Raw genomic sequence first — 21,661 nt, 5'->3', positions numbered from 1 at the left:
TACTGGTATTTCTGTTTGTTTAATATTATCAAAAGGGCATCACACAATTAAAATTAGACCTGGCCAATTCCAACATGGAATCAATCAAATATACTTGTTTATAGAAAGTAGGTGCTAAAATCATCAGTATGCTCGGCAGAACCTATACTATATCTTATTAGAGCTCCTATAATGAAATAAGGAAACAAACAACACAACAAGTATACAGGAAGTTTCATTGTTCTTGCAGCTTTTACATTTGCTTCTGTGAACATGACAGGCTCACCAGGCCTCAGATCAGTCATGCCACAGGTCTACTTGGCAGAACATAGGTACGCTGCAATTAAAATATTCAGGCTTAAACAGAAGAGAACAAGCAAATAAATAATGGTCATTTGGTTCCATTTCTGTGTCCTGTCAGCATGTAATAAAATATCTTCAAACACATGCTATACTAGTTAAATAATAAATAAATAAATAATAAAACCATGTTCCTTCCCTTTCTGTCTCAAAGTGGCATGAGTTTTTAAAAATTACTAAATAAAATAAACAAAATCAATTCTTATATGTATGTATGTAATTAATTATTAAAAAAGATTATAAGCATTACAACCTTTTCAATAACACACTTTTAGAACACTGCCAACTGGTACTGCAGTAATGCTCTGTTACGACTACCTTTGTCATCCTGCCCTTAAAAGGAAAAATATATTGCAGAAGTTCAGCTTAGTTTCCCTGTGAGTGTTGATCATTAATTTTATTTTACCATTTTGGCGGGGGCGGGGGAGGAGGCAGGGGAGGATTATTACTATTCTTTATCATTAAACTTCAACAATATGCCCAGTGCTGTACAAGACACAAAAACAGACAATCTCTGGCTCCAAGAGCTTTCAGAAAGGGCCACTGTCTTCACCATCTAAGAGTTCTGTACTAGCTATCCCTTTTCAGAGAAAATTTTGAGTGTTGCACCCTGCAAGGTTAAGAGAAAGGTAAAACACTACACAGCCGAGATAGTTAATGGCATCAGCATGTACAACACTAGACAAATACACAGTGAAGATTAACTGAATGTCATTCTGCAACCAGGATCAGATAACTACAAAGAAAATAAGGAAGGTTAGAGAACCGAGAAAGTTATATAACAGCAGCAACATGAAATTCATTAATGTTCCAGTGTGTTTCACCTGTTTTAGGCCTTGGTGAGAAAAAAAAAGGGACTATTATTATTACAGATTCTCAATCTAATCTGCACCCTCCTTTTTTTCCAGTGATCTGTGCACAGGAATTATCAGGTAGTTTTAAACAATGAATAGTAATTACTGCAATAGAAAAATAATATATTGTTCTTGGGCTTCACCTTCTCCTTGAGAATGGGATATATAGGTGGGTTTGTATATTTTTCTGGGCATTAGCAAAAGCCTTACAAGAAATATTTTCTCTATACTGTACATTATTATATTTAGCCACATAACCTCATACAACTGTCACAAGACAACTGCAAGTCACCTGTAGTAATTAAAGGAGGCAACAAACAACAAATCACTGAGAAATCAGTTTAGCAAATCCCTATTTGCTACAGAGGAAAATTAATTCACAACTGTCATGCTTAAAACCAAAAAACACCCCCCCACACACACACCTCGAGAATATTACCAAATATGAAGTCAGAGCACTTCAGAAACACACCTTGTAATCTTCCACAGCCGCTGCAGTTCAAGGCAGATCTCATCAGTTTTTCCGTGCCTTTAGATAGGAATGTAAATAAAATGCCCATCCATCACACTTGCTTTTTTTATTTAAAAAAGAACAAAAAAAGAGCCCAAGACAATTAGCAGTAAATTTATTGCCTTAGAATAACAGCCCTCCATTAACCCAAACCAACATTATGTCTTGATGTAAACCAAAGCACATGCTGAGAGAGGACGTGCACACACAGCAGCTTATCTCCTCTGTCATCTGCTTCTAATGACAGCTGACAAACTAGCCACGCTAATCCTTTTCTAGCTTCTGATCAAATAGATCCCCCTTTGACAATCCAGCATGGTGGAGCACTCGAAAATTCCTCCTGCTTCTGTTCTTTCTATTGCTGCTCTAAAAGGCAGTTTCCTTTTCATTGAGATAATAGCCTTTTCTGCAGTCACATGACTCAGAAGCTACATTAGGAGAGCTTTATGATAATAGACTGAATAAGCCCCCTCCATTCTCCTGCTTTTAAGGGTATGTCTCAAAAAACCCCAAACAAAAATAAAATAAAACCTCACTTGAAATAATGTGCCTTTTTTGTCACAAAGTAAACAACATTCTATCATATTAAAGAGAAATATATACAATGTATACTTTCTGTACTAAAAATAATTAATGAAAATATTCTGATGCACAATTCTCTCTCTTCACTAGGGAACACACAGACACCTCACATGAAATGAAACTGAATAACTAAGCAGGATATTTAGCACGCCAGATTTACTCTCCTCTTTTTCCCTATATAATTTTCATCCTTAATTTAAATTTAACGGCAATGAATATTTTTCTCTTAGCAACATTTTATGGATTAACTTACTGTATTATAAACTACACAAAACTACAATCAACTAACGAATTGGAGTTCATCCCTGATGCTTTCAATTTTTAGACCCATCCCTTCCTTTCAAGGAAATAGCCTCCAACTTTATCTTAATTTTACATAGTACCCAGAATAAGCAATTTAAGCTTTATATATATATATATTCTAGGGGACAGGTGTAGTTATGTAAGCATCAGTTTCAGAATTCCCAGACTTCCTGAAATCATCGGTTCAAATCCAAGGAGTTCAGCACCACACCCATCAAGAGTTTTCCCGCTTCTTAAAGGTACGGTGGTCAGAACAATGCAAAGGTGTGTATATGCACACACACACACACAGAGCCAATTCAAAGCTAAATATTACTAGACAAATTGAGAAAAATGCTCCCATGAAACTTTAAAAGCAAGAATCTATCTTTTCTACATGGAAATTAAATAATCACTTCAAACATGGCACTTGTTGTAAAGAGATGAGATCCCTACAACCTTGCTCTGGTCCACTCCAAAGCTAGTGTGCAGTACAACACAGTGTATTGGTTGGTGGCCACCTTCCACCCCAGAGGTGGCTGCATTTCAGTGCAGGTGTAAATGTATAGTTTGGTCTGAAAAGACACTACGTAAAATACTACGGGAGTTTTGCAGCACCCAGTTGGACTATTTTATGACCTACATCTACTCTTTCTAAATTTTTGGGAGGAACACCAAGGAGTATTTTCCCCACTTTCTCTGTCTATATGTCATATTATTCCAAATTATCCTCCTTAGATAGGCACATGTGTCAGAATCAGAGCTTAAGGCCAGAAGGGACCACCAGATCATTTAGTCTGACCTTCTGTATATCACAGGACACCAACATCACCCCACACATTAAACCCAACCATCGAAATTAGACCAAAGTATTACAGCCCATAGAAGACTAAATTGTTATGTGCCACAGAGAATAGGAGGGATTCAGGTACACCTGTGCTCGAGGCCCCCTCAGAGGCAGGGAAAGAATTAAGTGAGATATACTCAGATAATCCTGGCACACGCTACAGAGGAAAGTAAAAAAAAACCCAAGGTCACTGCCAATCTGACCTGGGGGGAAATCCCTTCAGGATCCCACATATGGCAATCAACTAGACACTGAGCATGTGAGCAAGAACCAGACAGCCAAGCACCTGGGAGAGAGAATGCTCTGTACCACTTCTGAGCCTTGGCCCTTCCCGTCCAATGTCCCATCTCTAGCTGTGGCCATCCCTGATGCTTCAGAGGAAGGAAATAAAACAAAACAAAGCACAGAATACATGGAGGGGCAGGGGGTGGGACGGGCTTCCTGCCCCCTGCAGGTGGCCAGCTGAAATAGCTTTTACAGACATAAAAGACAAACTGGAAGTGAGCCGCAGGGCTGCTGAGCTCTGCCCCTTTATCATCACAAGCAACCCCATCATACAATTGCACTTATAAATTTGTCCAACTCTCTCTTCAAACTAATAATTGTTTTCCCCCCACAACTCCTACTGGAAGGCTATTCCAGGCAAAGAGGTCTCAGGTCCTGTAAATGGGGTTCCACACAAGCAGACGGGATGGAGACTGCGTGGGACTGGTAGGGCATACATTGTCCCCATCCAGTCCTGCAGCTGTTGGACAGCCTTTTCTGCTTGTATCTCTCCTTCCTGGGGGTCTCCGCATCAAGGGAATAGTCCTGCTATCAAGGATAGCAAATCCCACTTACACCCTTCCCCTCCAAAAGGATGATTTAGAGAATCTACATGAGGAACATTTTTATGTGGAAGGGGCACTCTGGCCCACTGAGAGGAGAATATACAGTAATTGTAAGATCCACAATTAAGCGGACAAATGCCAAATGCCTAGGTTAATTTTGTCATTTCCTCCTTAAAAGTCCCATTGTATCTACGTATTGCAGTATACATGGTACATAAAATCACCAACTCTTCTGAGATGACTGAGGCACTACTTAGCAATCTTTACTCTGTATTTCTTTTTATCTATGCAAATTAATGACGCAACATTATTCTTCCATATTTATTCCTTATCTGGAGAAAAAGGTGGCAAAGCACACTGATTAAATTTGCCAATGATACGAACATGGGAGGAATAGTGAATTTGCAGAAGGCAAATCTAATATTCAAGAAGCCAGAGAAAGATTAGAAAGATGGACACTAGAAACAAAATGAGCTTCCACAAGGACAAATGCAAAATAGTTCACTTTAGAAGTAAAAATGGAAGGAACAAGTATAAAATGGGAGCACATTGACTAGACATAATACTGTACTGCAGACAGTCTTACAGGCAATAGCAGATGAAAATTTCAGAAAAACAATGCAATGCGGTAATAAAGGCAATACTAAGATGTACAATATAAAGAAAGGATTTACATGTAAATTAAAAAAAAAAAAGTCCAGATAAGCACCACCATAGTGGTAAGAAGCCTATAGAGGATTAAAAGAATTGAAACCATACAGCCTTTAAAAAGACAGCTCAGGGAATGACAGTTAAAGGACTAAGGAAATGGGTGAGGGGGGAATATATGATTGCAGTACACAGCAGGATGCTAAACGAAGAGGAAAAACGGGAAATTAGTTAAAATTAGTTAAAAAATAAGATGTCCAAGATCAAAAAAATACCCTGCTTTGAATTGAAACAAGGAGATCTCTGTAATTAAACACCGGAAAAACCATCTTTGGTTTCAAACTTCAGAGGGGTAGCCGTGTTAACCTGGATCTGTAAAAGCGGCAAGAGTCCATGAAAGCTCATGCTCCAATATGTCTGTTAGTCTATAAAGTGCCACAGGACTCTGCCATTTTTGGTTTGATCAAGCATGCAAATAAACACGTCCAAAGCAAGTATTGAAATCAGTGTCATTGGAAATCCTTAAGACCTTTTAAGTAGAGTTTAATAGGAATCTTACTACTGCTTGGGGATGACTAGATGTCCCCAAAACCTACACAGTTTTGAGACCATATAGGTTCACATTTGAAGACTGGCATCTCAGTTACTATTAAAGGGTTGCCTAATGTTTCTTAATGAAGCACATCTCATTTTATAGCATCTGAAAAGAGTTAGGCGCTTTACAGTAGACACCAAAAAACAGTTCCCGCACCAAAGAGCTTAGAAATTATAATTTCTGACATGATAAAATGAGTGAGGATGTCAAAACAGCAAGAAAGAGGAAAACAGTCACAGCAATACAAATACAGTTATTCAATTTAATTACGTGCACCTCTTAAGTGGGTCAGTTACAGCTATATTTTTCTTATTTTAAATAGAGGGTTTCTAACTTTGCTTTATTTGCTTACTTACCATTCTTTCTAGTTTTGGACAACTTGAATGAAATGAAAAATAATTTTTGGAACAATACACAGGGAGTTGGAGACTGAAACTGGGTGAACACAGAAAGGGATGTAATGAGCACAAAGGAAGCTGTTCTACCCTACCATTACAATTTATGATTAGTACCTTATCACCAACTGCAACCCCAGAACCTAGAGAGTAACTTGGACTTGACTACTGAAGCTTTTCTAACAAGGAGGGGTGCCACTGCTGGTGGGCATAGGACACCTCATGAGGTGGGGCTGGCCTTCTGGCCCACCCCCAACAATCCACTACCTGCTGATTGCACCCGGGCCAGCTTTCTCATACTATTTCATCAATATGCCTCAACCGTGGCTTGGAAGGTAAGACAGCAACTCTGTCTGCATGGTCATTCAATTCTAGCCTTTCTCCTGAGAGGGCCAGCATGGGTACAGTTATTGCCAGTTATAGTGACACTGAACCATATTGACACTGCCAACAAAATTTTTTAAAATCTTTTTAGGGAACTTACCCTATAGGTTTTATTCCAAAGGGGAATATCTTTGACTTGAAAGAGCTGTGTAGCAAGAGCTGGAGGCCTGGGGCCAGTCAACCCTGTTTATGAAGGAACCACTCCTGCCCACCTGTCACATTAGCAGTCTGGAAGGGGCCTGATAGAGGATAGCTGATTCCCACGTAAAGAGCAGCAGGAAGTAGGAAGCTTGGGAAACTGTAGGAAGTGAGAAAGGATTTGTAGGGAAGATCCTGACACTAGGGGAGTAGAGAAGTCAGAGCCAGGAGGCTGAATAAATTGGACCCTCAGAAAGAGGGGTGTTTTAGCTAACTTTAGGTTGTGTTTTGAATTTATTGAGGAACCAAGAGAGGGAAGAAGCAGAGGCACAGAGCTGCAGAGTGACCTCTGACAATGAGGAGATGCTCAAGATGACTTTGTTACAGGTTTACTCACCTGCATAAGGACTACTTGTGAGACCAAGGTTTGAAAAGTAGAGCTCTACTAGTATAAAAAGCATGCAAAATATCAAAACTTACTAGAATTTGGCTCTGAAGAGCTTGATACCATAGAAATGTAGGACTGGAAGGGACCTTGACAGGTCATTTAGTCTAGTCCCCTACACTGATGCAGGACTAAGTATTATCTAGACCAGTGGTCCCCAAACTATGGGGCACGTCTCCCCTAAGGGGCATGCAAGAATGTTGGGGGGGGAGGGGAGGGGGAAACGTAGCGGGGCCCAGGCCAGCTCCCATGGGAGATTGGGAGGGAGCACCATGCAGCCCCGCTCCACCCTCTGCCCAGCTCCATCTCCAGCCCCAGCCGCAGCTCCCCTTCACCCCCCAGCCCAGCTGAGGAAGTCTTGGCAGTAGTGGAAGGGGGATGCAGACAGATTTAATTACTGGTAAGGGGGAAGGGTACGAAAGGAAAAGTTTGGGCATCATGTACCTATCCATCCTGATGGGTGTTTGTCTAACCTGCTCTTAAAAATCTCCAATGATAGAGATTCCACAACCTCCCTAGACAATTTATTCCATGGCTTAACCATCCTGACGTTAGGAAGTATTTCCTAATGTCCAACCTAAACTGTCCTTGCTGCAGTTTAAGTCCATTGCTTCTTGTTCTATCCTCAGAGGTTAAAGAGAACAATTTTTCTCCCTCCTCCTTGTAACAACCTTTTATGTCCCTCCTCAGTCTTCTCTTCTCCAGACTAAACAAACCCAATTTTTTCAATCTTCCCTCATGGGTCATGTTTTCTAGATCTTTAATAATTTTTGTTGCTCTTCTCTGGAGTTTCTCTAATTTGTCCATATCTTTCCTGAAATGTGTTGGCCAGAACTGGACACAATACCCCAGTTGAGGCCTAATTGGTGTGGAGTAGAGCTGAAGCATTACTTCTCATGTCTTGTTTACATCTTTCCTGCTAATATATGCCTGAATGATGTTTGCCTTTTTTGTAATAGCGTTACACTGTTCACTCATATTTAGCTTGTGATCCGCTTTGACCCCCAGATCCCTTTTCGCAGTACTCCCTCCTAGGCAGTCATTTCTTACTTTGTATGTGTGCAACTGATTGTTCCTTCCTAAACGGAGTACTTTGCATTTGTCCTTATTGAATTTCATCCTATTTATTTCAGACCAGTTCTCCAGTTTCTCAAGATCATTTTTAATTCTAATCCTCTCCTCTAAATGCTTGCAGGTCCTCCCAACTTGGTACTGCTCACACATTTTATTAGTGTACTCTTTATGTCATTTTCTCAACCATTTATGAAGATATTGAATAGAACCAGAACCAGGAGAGATCCCTGAAAGACTACACTTTATATGTCCTTCCAGATTGACTTTGAACCATTGATAATTACTCCCTTGAGTACTGTTTTCCAACTATTATCTAACCACCTTATTATAGTAGGTTCATCTAGGCCAGTGATATTCAGACCTCAGTGGTTCAGGAGCCAAATTAGCAACCAACATTACCCAAAAGAGCCACAGTAGTGTTAATGCATTGTTTCATATTATATATTATTATTTTCTCAAGAAAATGACAGACCAAGTATTCTACAATTGGTTAATAAAACAGTAAAAGCATCTTGATGGGTTAATAATTAAATTACACAGTGTTTTAATATCATGTGCTGCAAAGAGACACATTGAAGTGCCCCTTGCAGCTCCCATGATCCAGTCTGAGTATCCCTGATTTAGACTATATTTACCTAGTTTGCTTATGAGAAGGTCACGTGAGACAGTATCAAAAGCCATACTAAAATCAAGATCTACTACTCCCCCCCTTTCCCCATGGCTTGTTCCCCTTCAAAGAAGGGTATTAGGTTGGCTTGACATGATTTGTTCTTGACTAATGCATGTTGACTGTTACTTATCACCTTAATATCTTCTAGGTGCTTACAAATTGATTGCTTGATTATTTGCATTATCTTTATGGGTACTGAAGTTAAGGGGACTGGTCTACAATTCCTTGGATTATCTTTATTTCCCTTTTGACAGATAGGTACTATATTTGCCCTTTTCCACTCCTCTGGGATCTCTCCCATCCTCCATGAATTAATAGCTCAGAGATATCTTCAGTTCCTTAACTATTCTAGAATGTATTTTGTCAGGCCCTGCTGACTTGAAGACATCTAATTTGTCTAAGTAATTCTTAACTTATTTTTGCCCTATTTTAGCTTCAGATCTTATCCCATTCACACTGATGTTTACCAATTAGTTGCCTGATCACTGCTAACCTTCTTGTTGAAAACAAACAAAAAAGGCACTTTATACTTCAGCCATTGTTGAGTTTTCTGTTACTGTCTTTCCCTCCTCATTCAGTAATTGGCCTATCTTGTCCTTGGTTTCCCTCTTGGTTCTAATGTATTTGTGAAATGTTTTCTTCTCTCTTACCATATTTCCTATCTTTCCTAACTATCCATTGTGATAGCTTTCTCTTGTGCCCCTAATAACAGTATTTTCTTACTTCGCTATTGGAAGAACAAATATTTAGCAGACACAACATATGAGGAATACTAGGTAATACATTCTTATTTTTAATATGCAAAATCTCAGAATATGGAATAGTATTTCAATGTGTACTACTTTCAGATATGGTAGTAAATTATCTAGATATTGCTACTTGGAGAATACAACGATTATATAGAAATCCAGGATCAAAATGGGAAAGCTCTTATGTGCTGACATCATTAATATCTCATTGGGTCAGCATGACTTGATACAATGTACTAAGTTCCCTATAACACCTGTCAATAAGAGGGTGAAGTAAAGATAGGAACACAGCATCAACTCCGAATCTCCTTGTTGTTACTTACTGTTAATGTTATTTGAACAGGGAGATGTTTGTACTTCATTACCAAAACCAAACAAAGAAAGGGCTCAAGAAGTAACTACACTCAGTCTCCTGCTCATTCTGTTACACTTGCAAGTTTTCACAGTATCTGAACAATAGGTATTTCTAGAAAATTCATCACTATAGTATCTGGGTGCCGTACACAGCAACTGAGATATGCATCTAGACATGTCCATACTGGTCTCTGCTCTTTGTTCCTCCAAACTTTGGTAATTCTTGTTTACTCTGCTTTTGGGTTTGGATTTTATTTTTAACTCCCCCCGCCCCCAGCCCCCGCCACCCAAACCGTCACTGTTATTGTTGTAGTAATGTGTTATTCATGGTTATGTCAGGAAGGCTTTTGAAAAAAGGTGAGTCTTGTAGTGTATTATTAACCTGAAAATAAGATTCTGGTTCAGCTGTATCCCTTCTTGTAAATTCCGCTATTGGAGGCAGCTGTCAACTGAGAACATCTAATTTCTGGTTCTCAAGTGATTTGCTCTGGGTACTTGCCAGAGGTCTTAAAGGGTCATGAATGGAGGAGAGGTGGGCTCTCTAGTTGGGCCCCAACCCAAGGAGGGCCTTAAACATTAAGACCAGGGCTTTGCATCAACACTGAAAATATACTGGGAGTCTGAGAAGGATTTATAAGCAAGGGAATATCGAGAAGCATGGAGGACGTATTACCTCTGTGTATGGCATTAGTGAGACCACCACCAGAATACTGTGACAATTTCTGGTGTCTATCTTTAAAAAAAGAATGTTGAGAAATAGGAAAGGGTCAGAGAAGAGCTTACAAGAATTATTTCAGGCCTGGAAAATCTGCCTTAAAGTGACAGATTTAAGAAATTCAATCTACTGAGCTTAACAAGGAGAAAGTAAAGAGGTGACTTCATCATGGTTTACACACGTATATAATGGGAAAAAGCAGACCGTTCTTTAATCAAGCAAGCTCTAATAGCTACAAGCTGAAGCTAGACAAAAATCAGACTAGAAATAAGGTGCAAATTTTAATAATGAGTGTGATTAGCTATTGGAATAATTACACTCACTATTAACATTTTCACCTTATTTCTAGTCTTATTCTAGTCTAATTAACTATTGGAATAATTTACCTAAGAATGTGATGGATTCTCCATCACCTGAAGTCTTTACAACAAATCTGGATGTTGCTCAACCAAAAGCTATGGATTTGATGCAGAAATCACTTGGTGATATTCAATGGCCTGTGTTATTCAGGAAGTCAGATGATCATTGCATCTCTTTTGGGCTTAAAATCTATGGCGATATGAGGACACAGAAAAATCACTTTGAATATTTTCTGGTTTTGGCTGAAATAGATGCAGACTGCTGTATTTGGTACAAGTTGGAGTCACTGTGCTGTCTCCACCTTTAGTCCAGGATACACCTTTAGTACAGGATTCACTGTATCCTGGAGGTAATGAATGCATGGGCCACTGTGGCTAGATCCTCATCTCTTAGGTGGGGGTAGGGGTGGGGGTGGGGAAGAATGTAATTTCCTAGCAAACTGGAGTCTTCAGTCTTGCCTACGTTCAGTTTGAGTCAGCTGCTCTTGTTCCAAATGCTTCTTTCTCACAGGCAATGCAATGAGGCAGGAACAATCCCAATCAAACCACGTGCTAAACATAATAGCATTCACTGACTGAAGGATATTACTGAATGTTTAAAACAATGACATCCCACTTCTTACTAACATAAATGGTCCTTTGTAAAATTACAAACTACACACAAAACGGGGATCACTTCCTATTCCACAGAAATGCAGCCTTTCTACTGGTGACAGCAATGCTGAATGGCAGTTTAAAAAGCTGGGCAGTGAAGAATACTTCATCCAAATAAAGTGACAGCAAAATTTAGGTAGGCAGGTAATTATGCATATTGAAAATGAGGCACTCTGGCAGATGCCTCTTACTCTTAGTAAAAATGCCATGCGATCTTTAAGAACCCAAAGTATTGAGGGTCTCAGCTTTAAATCTATGATTAGACTGGCAACCCCTTAATGTTATGTTATGACAGTGAATCAATTCTGATTCAAAAAGGAAAAGTTCAACCCACTGAACTCCAAAATAGAAATACAGCCAAAGTACATTTTTTCTGTATTTCTCCCAAATTGAATGGCTGAATATTTTTTGTGTGACCACAGCCAAAGGCTGGAAAGCCACATACAGCTTAACATTAAATATTCAAAACGTACAGTAACTACTGATCATATCCTGAAAGATTTTATACATATAAATTAGTGTAGTATTCTATTGTTCATGCAAAAAAAGGTAAGCATCCACAGCCTGATGATATATTTGCAAATAGAAAAAGTGTACAGGTTACAATTAGGGCTGTCAAGCGATTAAAAAAATAAATCGTGATTAATCATGCTGTTAATATATGTTTCTTATGAGGAAATTGGATTCACTTAACATCGTTTCACTTAAAGTCACATTTTTCAGGAACATAACTACAACGTTAAGTGAGGAGTTACTGTATATTGATTTCAATTACTACACAGAATACAAAGTGTACACTGCTCGCTTTATATTATTATTTTTGATTACAAATATCTGCACGGTAAAAACAAAAGAAATAGCATTTTTAGTTCACATAATACAAATAATGTAGTGCAATCTCTTTATCATGAAAGTTGAACTTACAAATGTAGAATTATGTACAAAAAAATAACTGCATTAAAAAATAAAACAATGTAACATTTTAGAGCTTGCAAGTCCACTCAGTCCTACTTCTTCTTCAGCCAGTCGCTCAGACAAACAAGTTTGTTTACATTTGCAGGAGATAATTCTGCCTGCTTCTTGTTTACAATGTTACCTGAAAGAGACAACAACAGGTGTTTTAATGGCACAGTTGTAGCCGGCATTGCAAGATATTTACGTGCCAGATGCTCTAAAGATTCGTATGTCCCTTCATAATTCAACCACCCTTCCAGAGGACATGCATCCATGCCGATGACGGGTTCTGCTCAGTAACAAACCAAAGCAGTGCAGAGCGATGCATGTTCATTTTCATCTAAGTCAGATGCCACCAGCAGAAGGTTGATTTTCTTTTTTGGTGGTTCGGGTTCGTAGTTTCCACATTGGAGCGTTGCTCTTTTAAGACTTATGAAAGCATGCTCCACACCTCGTCCGTCTCAGATTTTGGAAGGCACTTCAGATTCTTAAATCTTGGATAAAGTGTTGTTGCTATCTTTAGAAATCTCACATTGGTACCTTCTTTGCGTTTTGTCAAATCTGAAGTGAAAGTATTCTTAAAATGAACAACATGTACTGGATCATCATCCGATACTGCTGTCACATGAAATATATGGCAGAATGCAGGCAAAACAGAGCAGGAAACATACTATTCTCCCCCAAGGACCGCAGCCACAAATTTAATGCATTTTTTTAAATGAACATCATCAGCATGGAAGCATGTCCTCTGGAATAGTGGCAGAAGCATCAAGTGGCATATGAATGTTTAGCTTATCTGGCACGTAAATTCCTTGCAATGCCGGCTACAAAAAAGTGCCATGTAAATGCTTGTTCTCACTTTCAGGTGACATTGTAAAGAAGCAGGCAGCATTACATCCCGTAAATGTAAACAAACTTGTTTGTTTGTCTGAGCGATTGGCTGAACAAGAAGTAGGACTTGTAGGCACTAAAGTTTTACATTGTTTTGTTTTTTTGAGTGCAGTTATTTAACAAAAAAAATCTACATTTGCAAGTCGCACTTTCATGATAAAGATATTGCAGTATGGTACTTGTATGAGGTGTACACTTTATAATTTTTATAGTGCAAATATTTGTAATAAAAATAATAATATAAAGTGAGCACTGTACATTTTGTAATCTGTGTTGTAATTGAAATCAATATATTCAAAAATGTAGAAAAGCATCCAAAAATATTTAATAAATTTCAAATGGTATTCTATTGTTTAACAGTGCAATTTATTGTGATTCATTTTTTTTTTTTTAGTTAATCGCGTGAGTTAACTGTGATTAATGGAGAGCCCTAGTTACAATGTATCATGCAGGTAGAATTAATAGGCATCATGGCTTCCCTCAGTGCAAAAGAAATGGGATTTACCATACTTTCACTTCTTACACCTTCCTTTAACGCTTTCCCATCATTACCTTAGTCTAATATAATAACAAATATAAACAATATAAAAATTATGCTTTTCATATATTTCTGAACTCAGTGATTTAGTGTATCAAATTAGAGAATGATGATGATACAAGGCCAGTGAGATGGCGAGACTGAATCATCAAGTATTGATGATTCAGACCGCTACTTATTTATTTGTGCACAGCAAGGAGATTGCACTTTTTTCTTTTAGATGTGTGATTATTATGCCTTTGTTACCTTCAAGTTGGAGTATTGCAACACACACTACATAGGGCTATATCTTAAAAAAAATATTAATAGACTGTAGCTAGTGCAGAATGTATTTATTTATATTTATTTTTTTTAAAAAAAAGATAGTGAAGCTCTTGTATCTTCCCCTTTCAAAGCTTAAAATTCACAATTTAATAATAAATATCATTTTAAAATCACTTACTTTGAATGCAAGTGCCCTCTCAATCACAGTCCAGTCCATCCCCCAAAATATAATTACTCCTGGCCAAACAATTAAACCCCACCTAAACCTCATTCCTTCCTCTGCCCAAATACATCGGAGGTGGGATTGGGGGGTGGGGGGGAGAGCTGAGAACTGCAACACATCTAAAGTTAAAGGGCTCTCACAGAGAATGTCTTGCTGACAGCAGCAGCATCAAATCAAGAAAGCTCCAGACCGAGCAGCAGTGCTGACCACAATTTCAGCAGTACAACACAGGACGAGAGAGAGACGATCTCTCAGGTAAACTGGACATAAACCATTTAAGAGACTTTCAAAAGTCACTATTAGCGCCCTATTTCATCTGCAGACAACCAACACAGCTTTCTGAACACTCGTGCTGGGTGCTTACAATATTTAGCTCCACATCAAAAGCAGGGACACTGCACTAGCTTCAGGGGCTGAATTGTCTTAAGTTGTAACCCCATGTACAGTCACTACAGCACACTCAGTGGCCCTTATTGTTAAGTAGTGTTTCATGCAGAAAACACATTACACCTTTGTCCCATCACTTGTATGGGCTACTGAGTGATTTCTGGGTGAAGTTTAAGATGATAGTTTTGACCAATAAAGACAAAGAGCAAATAGTTTAGGGTCCTGGACATTTAAAATATTGTCTTCCTTACAGTATTATACCATGGCAATTAGTGGATCTGGGATGCTCAGGCTTACAATGGGCCGAGTTTGAAAAAGAAGGAGAGTTGGCAGACAATGAGGCTTTGGAATTTACTTCCCATCTTTGCTCAGCAGAGCCTAGATTTGGTGACATTCCAGGCAAGAACTTCACTTGTTCTCTCAAGCAACAGTTAAGCAGAAGTGACTGGAGACTAATTTGAGATAACCAAGGGTATGAATGAATATTACAGTAAGTTTGTATGGGAGCTAGCGGATTCTTTAGGCAATCATGTTGGGCACTGTAGGTATTCATTGATCTTACTACTCCAAGAAAGTTGAGGTTCACCAGGATTAGGGGTGGTTGTAGGAGAAGAGATTTTTTGAGGAGGCCCTTTGAGGAAGTTACTTTTATTTTTTGATGTGGTTTTTTACTATGTGATTTTAATACAATATGTGCTTAGTGACTCTCTAAATGCTCAAAACTCTGCAAACATCTACGCAAAATAAAGAGGAGCGTGCTTTTAATAAACTAGTATATGTCCCTATTTGACAGGTGAGATGAGCTTTCACATTTTGCTATTTGGCGAGTTGGTATTTAAGGAGATCATAAAAAGAGGGCCTTACTTTAGTCAGGACTAAAGGAGCTAAAAGTATGAAAACATTTTGATAGAAATAATGGGTAAGATTGTCTCCGATGGAGACAATACTGAAGTGGTAATGATAACAGCCAAAGTCACACATTTGTGAAGTAAATAATGGGGCCAATTCCTTGATTTTGAAAATAGAAAGATGTGAGTTTTGAGTCAAGGAAGGAGATGGAGTCGGTACACTTCCAGCTCAAAATATTCTTCTCACTGACAAAACTTGTTGAATTAAAAGCTGTTGTACTGGAACTATTATTTCTGAGTGGATGCTTGAAGGTGGACAGAAAATGAGAAAGATCTAAAGCAGCAAAGGGAATGTTGAGTAGGGGATCTCCTTCATAATAGCGATACTAATGGTTGCATTTAGGAAGAAGGTGACGAAGATGGATAGGGGAGAGAAGAGGAAATAAGCCAAACATCTATCCATCTGTCTCTGGTACTTACATGATTCCTATGACTACTGCATCAAAGCACCACAATATCTCTAATGTGTTATATACACACAGTGTACATATTGTATTTTACTATATTTTTTATTATATTGTGCACTTTTTTACTGATATTTCCTAGAATGCCCATGTGCTAGTAACTTTTCACAGCTAACAAGTCTAGTGGTAGAGGAATATCCAGTTGCTACTCACCAAAGCAGTGGGTGGATAGGTAGAAGCAAAAATCAGGTCAGCAAGGTGCCTGAAACTCTAGGGGAGTGTGCCAGTTGATGGCATCAAATAAACAGTGAGAGCAAGAAAGATGATCTCTAAATCCAATTTAAGAGGGCAGCAGACCACACCTAAAGGGATAGTTTCAGTACAGATTCCTTTTAAACCACATGTGAACTGTCGGAATAAAAGCTTTCAAACCAACTGTCTTTCTGTGTTTTAAGAGTCCAGAAATTATTTGTTTCCTCCTGACTTCTCCTGGAAAATATCCTACTTGGATGTAGCACTACTCCCTCTCTCCACAGTGGTTTTACTCTGCCACATCTTCTCATACCCTTCTCTTTTCAAATGAATATGGGTAAAGGTGAAAACCTGGATTTTGCTTGATGTTAGTTTACACTGAGCATTATTAAGTTCCAGTAAGAAAGCAGTGGATAGTAAAAAATCATCTAAAATCATTAGGTGTGTTTATAATTTGTGCAAGAATTACTTTGTCTATATAGTTAAGAATAGTCCCAGGTTTCCTAATCTAAGTGGTTACAGGCGCAAAGTGTTAATAAGGAGCTGGGCCTGCAACGAACAGCCTAGATTACACTCAAAAAGACAAAATGTCCTTTTAAATTCCACTACAGACATTTCAAATATTAGATAGGAGGTAATGGCCCACAGACATTAGCAATCATGCTACCCTTTTGCTAAGTCTGATTCACTACACTATGAAAACACATATATTTTGGGTTACTGAAATAATAACTATTTAAATTCAAGCCTTATTAATCTCCCTATCTTTCAATATTTTTTCAAATCTATTATGTTCACTCTTTATTCTTAAAATGTTTATCATTTTGCAATTTGCATTTGTTCCTGATCACATTAAGCTATTTATTAAAACCTGAATAAAAATTCCCATGACAAAGCACAATTTCCCTATTATATGCTTATTAGCTAGGTGAAATCTAAAACATTCTTAAAGAATGTCTCCCCCCAAAGACCAGTCCTGTAAGCATGTCTTCAATACACTAAAACCATATAGTGTGCACGCTGAATCTGCCATGTAGCAACAAACACCAAAATATTATTTATTTTGGTCACAGGTTATGTCTATACACCAAAGACATAGAAGTCTACACAGCAATGAAACAGCCCCACAGCCTGAACCTGAGTCAGCTGGCACAGGCCAGCCATGGATTTTTCTTTACTGTGTAAACATATCCATCTTTCACCCAAGGAATTCCGTTTTGCGCTTTCACTATCCCCACCAAAAAGCTTAAACAGACATATGATGTTTTATACATGCTACATCTAAAATGTATTTACTGGGCAACAGAGGAGGAAAGGTTACTAACTGTAGGAATGTGCCAGATCAGGTCGCATAGATGTAGATCCTTGGGGCAGATGTCTCAGATTAACCTTGCGCAGTGAACTGCCACTAAAGTAATAGACAGAACTGTCAGGATCTGTTGAATAAGTATCTACAGAACTGTCTCTCTCCATCTCTCTGTGGGATCAGCTATCATCCACTAAGATTCAGAGCAGGTTTGACAAAAGAAGAGTGGTAAAGGTACCTTTTATATGAATTGTAAAAGATATCTACTCTTGCAGGTTAAATTTTATGACTCCTTGCGCACAGTGCAACTTGAAGACTAATGTCACATTACGAAGATTGTCTATATGGTCAAAATAAACTGCATTATAAAACCTAGCATTATTATGCATGAGAAAAAAGACAAAATTCACAAGGTTTTTGTGATAAATTAAAGAAACCACCAAGGCTTCGTTTAACATATATAAAGAAGAAATATTCTTTTAAAAATACTTTTAAATACTCACTTTTAGGTAAATGTTGCAAGATAGATAGTGAAGGCATATGGTGTTGTACAAACAAGCCATCTGCTACTAAGCAATTTTTATACTAGTTTTGATAATTATTTCAGAAGTGAACTTTTAAGCATTCAAAATATAAAATAATTCTGAACATTGAGCAAGTGATACATTCTTTTGGGCAAACTCAGTTCCTCCAGATAGTAAAATGAAATCAAAATTCCCTTCATAGGGTTCACAGGAAGCTGTTAAAGTATTATTATTTATGTTCATCTGCAAAAATATTTTAATGTAATGAACAGAAGAAGTAATGCTTCTGAGTAGGGCTCAATCTTTGATTCCCATATGACTGAGAAGTGTAACCAGTGATAGCGGCATCAAGGACAAAAATGAACACAAGCTTATGCACGGTGGGACTTGCAGTTCATTGTGCGAAGCTTGTTATTACTAAACATGGAATGCATTTCACCAGTATTCTTCACATACCATTACCGTATTTAAGCTCCTTACCAATTTTTTTTGCTACTACTTTCAACATCTGTGCTGGAGATACTATGTAAACTATTATAATCTTATTAGTTTTAAGTGGTCACGTCTCCAAACATGGGAACTGCTGCTGCTTTAGCCAATCAGCTTTCACTAATCTGCACACTAATAGTTGCTCTTGCTGTGTCATGAGGTCAAAACAGTGATCTAAGCTCCCCCTCCCTCCCCCGGGGTAAAGACTAGCAGCAATCTGATTCTGAACTGATACAGAAAATAAATGTCAAATTTCTGCTCTTATTTTAGATTTTAAAGAAGTTACTTGGTGTGTGTATTATATATATATATATATATATATATATATATATATAGTTACTTGGTGTGTGCACACACACATACCAAGTAACACACACACACACATACACATCTCCATTGTTTGCAATAGCCTCTTTGAAGTTTAAAAATAAAATGTCTCTCTAATACACACATCAATACTACAGGGATGGGGTCCAAGTACCTAGATTACAAGGGAACCGAGCTAAAATTAACAGAGTTACATTCTTTTAACAAATATTTCAACTTCATTTTAGTGTCTTATGTGAAAATAGCTGTATCTCTACCACCTATATCTGGTGGCATTTAAAGTTCTAGGGACAGCGTTCATTTACTTAGGCCTGAATTCATCACTTGTAAAATGTTTTGAAATCCTCAGATGGTCAGCAATGTATGAGAGCAAATTATTACTGTTAACCTCAGCTACAGAGTAAATACTACTGCTTTTGTGGGTTGCACAAAATAGCAGCTAGTATTTATTAATTATGTGGCAAAGGAGCAATTAGAATTTTTGTTTTCTTTTTTAAAGCCATCTGAATATTCAGAATCTAGGACACTTCATATAAAACTATAGCTGATCTGAGGCATACTCAATGTTCAGTATAAAAACCTTGAAGGTGTCCTTTAAAACACTAATTATAAAAAATCTTAATTAAATTAGGTAGGTAGGTAGTTATAACATGCAAATGTTGGCTCAATAAAAAGTAATATGAAAAGGTACAAACATTTCTGTAATTCTTACACACATTTCTGTAATTCCCATGATATGTGATTCCTAGATATGTAAGGCTATTTTGTTAAAAGTAGAAATAGGTAATCTCTCTTCTTGCAAAAATTGGAAGTAGAAGACAAATACGTAGACTGCTTTTCTTCTAATTGCAGCACAAGAAATGTCACAGTCACATTTTCAAAATGCATACAATAGAAAAACTAAATTAGATATATTGAGATGCACTACAAGGAAACTAAGCTTACTAACATTGTACACCGAAGTTTTACCTACTCGTAAGAGTGCAGACAAGAACTTTTTATGCAAGTCAAACAGGAAACCTTTACACTAGAATTGCATAATTCTAGAAGAGCCACTTTAGCCTTTTTGCAGATAGTTAGAATATATAAAATAGATTGCTCTATTAGTCTGGCAGTAGGACGGATAGATTGATCTTTAATCAAGAAAAGAAGAGAAACTAAAGAAAAGAAAAGATTAGTATTGTAAAAAGTGCAAGTCACATTTTTTTCTAGAGGACACAGCTTCCGCCGCCAACTCTGCTCTCCCGCTCTTGCCATGCTACCAAGCTTGTCCAAGTTGTCTGTCCTGGGCACCCGCCTCCGTGAAAGCTACAGAAGACAACCATTTCCCACCTTTTTTCAGCTATCGTGAACCGAACAACACCTCTTCCGCTGCCACTCTGCTCTCCTATGTTTCGTGCCCTTTTTCCAGGATTACCCATGCAGGCGCCATAGCCATGGAGCCCGCTCAGATCTCTGCTGCAGTTTTGACCTTTGTAAATACCTTGCGCATTATCCAGCGGTACGTGCAGTACCTGCAAAACCGGGCGAGGAAGCGACGACAGCACGATTACGATAGTGATGAGGACATGGACACAGGCATTCCTAGAAGCACAGCATGTGGCAATTGGGAGATCATTGTGGTGTTGGGCCAGGTTCATGCTGTGGAATGCCGATTCTGGGCACTGGAAACAAGCACAGACTGGTGGGACCGCACAGCGTTGCAGGTATGGGATGATTCCCAGTGGCTGAGAAACTTTCATATGCGTAGGGCTACTTTCATGGAACTTTGTGACTTGCTGTCCCCTGCCCTGAAGGGCAAAGACACCAAAATGAGAGCAGCCCTCGCAGTTGAGAAGTGAGTGGCCATAACCCTGTGGAAGCTTGCAATGCCTGACAGCTACAATCAAGGGTAGAGACTTTGGGAAATGTGCAGACTATTGTGGATGGCTTTGCTGCAACGGGATTCCCTAACTGTGGTGGGGCGATAGAAGGAACGCATATCCCTATCTTGGCCCCGTAACACCAGGGTGGCCAGTACATAAACTGCAAGGGGTACTTTTCCATGGTGCTGCAAGCACTGGTGGATCACAAGGGACGTTTCACTGACATCAACTTGGGATGGCATGACGTTCGCATCTTCAGGAACTCCGCTCTGATTGAACAGCTGCAAGAAGGGACTTGCTTCCCAGACCAGAAAATTACTCTTGGGGATGTTGAAATGCCTATAGTTATCCTTGGGACCCAGCCTACCCCTTAATGCCATGGCTCATGAAGCCGTACACAGGCACCCTGGACAGTAGTAAGGAGCAGTTCAACTACAGGCTGAGCAAGTGCAGAATGGTGGTAGAATGTGCTTTTGGACGTGTGAAAGCGCGCTGGTGCAGTTTACTGACTTGGTTAGATCTCAGCACAACCAATATTCCAATTATAATTGCTGCTTATTGTGTGCTCCACAATATCTGTGAGAGTAAAGGGGAGACATTTATGGTGGGGTGGGATGTTGAGGCAACACGCCTGGCAGCCAGTTTCGCACAGCCAGACAACAGGGCAATTAGAAGAGCGCAGCAGGGCACGCTGCCCATCAGAGAAGCTTTGAAAGCCAGTTTCATGACTGGCCAGGTTACGGTGTGACGTTGTGTTTGTTTCTCTTAAAGTTACCCAACCCCTATATATATGAAAGGAAATAAAGTCACAATTGTTTAAAAACCATTCTTTATTATTTGTTGCACAAAACATTGAAAGAAATCAGAAGCTAGATGGGGGAGGGGGATATTGGGTTAGGGGGGT

The 21,661-nt window shown here is 38.7% G+C and overlaps 1 protein-coding gene across 8 annotated transcripts in view; it reads right to left on the bottom strand.

Annotated features, from left to right (window-relative positions):
* Nucleotides 1-21,661, bottom strand: part of NCOA2 (nuclear receptor coactivator 2) — a 256,975-nt gene that overhangs the window by 124,544 nt on the left and 110,770 nt on the right. Inside the window, exon 1 of one of the 8 annotated variants that reach the window (XM_048840919.2) lies at nucleotides 1,666-2,050. The exons of the other annotated variants lie outside the window; for them this stretch is intronic. The gene's annotated coding sequence lies outside the window, so the exon portion shown is untranslated. Of the gene's footprint in view, nucleotides 1-1,665; nucleotides 2,051-21,661 lie in introns of those variants that run through there. 8 annotated transcript variants of the gene reach the window in all.

Source organism: Caretta caretta, chromosome 2 (genome assembly GCF_965140235.1).
Source record: "Caretta caretta isolate rCarCar2 chromosome 2, rCarCar1.hap1, whole genome shotgun sequence".
In the NCBI taxonomy this organism is placed as follows: domain Eukaryota; kingdom Metazoa; phylum Chordata; order Testudines; family Cheloniidae; genus Caretta; species Caretta caretta.
This window is presented reverse-complemented; position numbering and strand designations above follow the sequence as displayed.